The sequence below is a fragment of the Hermetia illucens genome, chromosome 5 (assembly GCF_905115235.1).
Source record: "Hermetia illucens chromosome 5, iHerIll2.2.curated.20191125, whole genome shotgun sequence".
In the NCBI taxonomy this organism is placed as follows: domain Eukaryota; kingdom Metazoa; phylum Arthropoda; class Insecta; order Diptera; family Stratiomyidae; genus Hermetia; species Hermetia illucens.
The window spans coordinates 112,130,970-112,135,591 of NC_051853.1; positions in this window are offsets into that span (position 1 = coordinate 112,130,970).

Below are 4,622 nucleotides of genomic sequence, written 5' to 3' on the forward strand. Positions count from 1 at the left end.
GTGTCGACATTCCCACTGCGGAATGTTGGTATAAATATAAAATTAATACCGAATTCTAAATTCATTTATCTTATATTATTTTGTACCCAAATCTATAATAAAGAGAATTTTTACGGGCGCCGTCATTATTACTGTTTACCGGTAAAACCATTTTATGATTTCCATAGATTTTAATCGCGGAATTAATGTTTTAATTAAAATAACATTATGCCGATTTTTTGTTGCTCTAGCCAGCCATAAACCCTTTGGCCTGAATTAATATTTCAATTAAATATCCATTACTTTTATTAAACGTGGGTGATGTAATATCCAAGTACTTTAATTATGGATCTTTCCAGCAATTGTAGACACTTTAAAGTCGGTGGCTCTTTCGTTTTAATGGGAAACATTCGAATTATGAACTGTTACATGTGCTAAAAAGCATATTGCAGTTTCGAAGATTATGTTATGCTATGTTATTCAGACTGGTATGTTTTCGGATCTCAATAACATCCCTAACCTTTCTGAAATCGTTTGCCAATTGAACCCGGCAGCTACAGCGGACCATCAGTTTACGAATTGTAAACCGACTCCAGTATAATTTGGAGAAAAAATGATGTCACTAACTTGCCAGGAACAACTTTTAGACATTTCATGATGAAAACCTGGTACCAAGCCATTTTGGTCATTCGCGCTTTCAATACTTCCAATCTCAACTCGGTTAAAATGCCTAACGTTGATATCGCTAATGTAAGTTTGAATCTTGAAGTGGACTTAAAGGGGTTGTTCAAAATAAAAGAAAAAAAATGTTCGGGTATCGACCTGCAAATTTCGAAATTTAATTCCTAACGAAACGTTATCCATGTATCGGGTAAGTTCGGACTTGTCGGCTAACTTGGCCGACTGTTCCAGCGATAAAATTGGGAGTCTTGGGGACACTTCTCTCATTTGCGCTTTAGTACGCGGGAGAGCCTGCCGAAATTAAGCGAAATCCGGATTCGGACTAATGCTTACGGCCACCGCAAGGCGCGCCTTAATTATTTAGTAGCTGGTTTTAGATAAAGACGTATATTTCGGTCCACAATGAGGAAGAGTTCAATAGGACAGTACCACAGGGTGCGGCAACATAACTTCCTTTTTTAAAATGCGCGCCACTCAGTTAGTTGATGTCATAGTGGAGCGCTAGTGGTCTCGTTCAAGAGGGGATACTATAAAGTTTTGTCCCGACACGGTTTATTCGCCATCATGCGTTAGAATAGTGAGGAGCGTGCCTTTTCCGTTGAGGTTTACTTTTCAAGCGGATGTTCGGTTATTGCAACACAGCGTCCATTTCAATGTTGCGATCGCCACGGCGTTCTGCGCGGAAACACGCATCTGCCCTTGGACTATCCGATCGTTCTGTGAGAAGAATTCTTCGTGATGATCTTCATTTTCACCCCTATAAGATGGCGATAGTGCAGGAACTTTCAGAACGTGACTTCAATTCTCGGATGAACGCGTGTGAGCTTCTTCTTGATGTCGTTCCCAAGGGTGCTATTGTTTTTTTAGCGATGAAGCCCATTTTCATTTGTGTGGGTCGGTTAATAAAACAAAACATGCGCTACTGGGGTGACACCAACCCTAGAGAATTGGATTTGGGGGACACTTAGTTCCAACAAGTCGGTGCAACAGCACACACTTCAAGAGCATCGATCGCTGTTTTGAGGGAACACTTTCTAGAGCGCCTTATCTCAATTAGAGGCGATTTGGAATGGCCGGCACGCTCTCCCGATCTGTCCCCTTGTGATTTTTCTCTATGGGGTTTTTTGAAATCCCGTGTTTATGTGAACCGTCCAAGAACCCTACAAGATTTGAAGATCAACATCCAAGAAGAAATTGCCAACATAACACCTGCTATGCTAACAAGAGTCATGACAAACGCCAGAAATCGGTTTACGCAATGTATGGAGAATGGGGGACGTCACCTAACAGATTTGATCTTCAAAACAATGTAAATAAAAACTTTAGGCATGTACCTACATTATAAAAAATAAATAAATATTTTCCGATGCACACAATAGTTTTTATTGAGTTTTGAAAAAAGGAAGTTATGCTGCCACACCCAGTATATACCGACGAAAATTTCTGATCATCATGATCAACGGCGCAACAACCGGTATCCGGTCTAGGCCTGCCTTAATATGGAACTCCAGACATCCCGGTTTTGCGCCGAGGTCCACCAATTCGATATCCCTAAGAGCTGTCTGGCGTCCTGGCCTACGCCATCGCTCCATCTTGGGCAGGGTCTGCCTCGTCTTCTTTTTCTAACATAGATATTGCCCTTATAGACTTTCCGGGAGGGATCATCCTCATCCATACCGATTAAGTGACCCGCCCACCGTAACCTATTGAACCGGATTTAGTTCATAACCACACGGTCATGGTATCGCTCATAGATTTCGTCGTTATGTACGGTACGAAATCGTCCATCTTCATGTAGGCGGCCAAAAATTCTTCTCTCTGCTAAGAACCCAAGTTTTCGAGGAATACATGAGGATTGGCAAGATCATAGTCTTGTACAGTAAGAGCTTTGACCCTATGGTGAGACGTTTCGAGCGGAACAGTCTTTGCAAGCTGAAATAGGCTCTGTTGGCTGACAACAACCGTGCGCGGATTTCATCATCGTAGCTGTTATCGGTTGTGATTTTCGACCCTAGATAGGAGAAATTGTCAATGGTCTCAAAGTTGTATTCTCCTATCCTTATTCTTCTTCGTGTTTGACCAGTGCGGTTTGATGTTGTTGGTTGATTCGTCTACGGCGCTGACGTTGACAGCATATATTTTGTCTTGCCTTCATTGATGTGCAGCCCAAGATCTCGCGCCGCCTTCTCGATCTGGATGAAGACAGTTTGCACGTCTCGGGTGTTTCTTTCCATGATGTCGATATCGTCAGCATAGGTAGTTGGCTGGATTTGAAGAGGATCGCACCTCTTGCATTTACCTCAGCATCACGGGTCACTATCTCGAGAGCCAGGTTAAAGAGGACGCATGATAGGGCATCCCCTTGTCGTAGACTGTTGTTGATGTCGAATGGTCTTGAGAGTGATCCTGCTGCTTTTATCTGGGCTCGCACATTGGTCAGGGTCAGCCTAGTCAGTCTTATTAATTTCGTCGGGATACCGAATTCTCTCATGGCCATGTAGAGTTTTACCCTGGCTATGCTATCATAGGCGGCTGTAAAGTCGATGAACAGATGGTGCAACTGTTGTCCATATTCCAACAGTTTTCCCATCGCTTCCCGCAGAGAGAAAATCTGATCTGTTGCTGATTTGCCTGGAGTGAAGCCTCTTTGGTATGGGCCAATGATGTTTTGGGCGTATGAGGCTATACGGCCTAGCAAGATAGTGGAGAATATCTTATAGATGGTACTCAGCAATGTAATTGCTGGACTGTGCTGCACTGTGTGATATCTCCCGTTTTATGTATGAGACAGACAATGGCTCGTTGCCAATCGTCAGGCATTGATTCGCTGTCCCATACTTTGAGCACAAGTTGATGAACCACTTGGTGTACTCGCCTCCATATTTAACCAATTCGGCTGTAATTCCATCGGCTCCTGGCGGTTTATGATTTTTTAGCCGAAGAATTGCACGGATTGTTTCTCATAAACTTGGTGGTGGCGGTATTTGTCCGTTGTCTTCAGTTGGCGGGACGTCCAACTCGCCAATGTTCTGGTTGTTCAGTAGTTCATCAAAGTACTCAACTCATCGCTCTAATATGCCCATTCTGTCGGAAATCAGATTTCCCTCTTTGTCTCGACAGGATGAGCATCGAGGTGTATAAGGCTTCATCCTGCTGACTTGTTGCTAAAACTTTCGCGCCTGGTGCGATTGCTCCCTGTACTTTTCTAGTTGACAGGCTTGTTGGTTCTCCCAGGCTTCCTTTTTCCGTCTGTGAAGTCGCTTTTCCGCTCTACGGAGTTCGTGATAAGTCTCCGCGCATGCCCGCGTTCTTTGAGAATGCAACATTACTCGGTATGCGACATTCTTCCGTTCCGTTGCTAGCTTACTTTCATCATTAAACCAGCCGTTCCGACCCCTTTTGCGGCTGGGGCCAAGTATGTTTGTGGCCGTAACCACGATAACGTTCTTCAGGTGATTGTGGAGATCATTTGTTGATGCTTCATCTGCAGGTCCTCTGTTGTCTGCGGCTATTATTACCTTATAGGTGTCGTGGAGGACTGTGTTGTGGATGGCTTCAGTGTTTACTCTCACCTAATTGTCAGAGGGGATTCTAGGTGGTATTGTTATTCGAGCTCGGAGCACCATGCCAACGAGATAGAGATCCGAGTCTATATTGGCCCCCCTATATGTTCTGACATTCATCAAGGCTGAGAGGTGGCGGCGTTCGATCAACACGTAGTCAATTTGGTTGAAAGTGGCCCCGTATGGGGAGGCCCACGTATGTTTGTGGACCGCTTTCCGCGCAAACCAGGTACTTCCAATAACCATTTCTTGTGACGCTGCTAATTGAATAGCCCGCGGTCCGTTATCATTTGTTTTTTCGTGTAAGCTATGGGAGCCAACGTATCGCCTGAGTACGGGCTCCTTCCCTACTTGGCTGTTAAAATCCCCAAGTATGATTTTGATATCATATCTGGGACA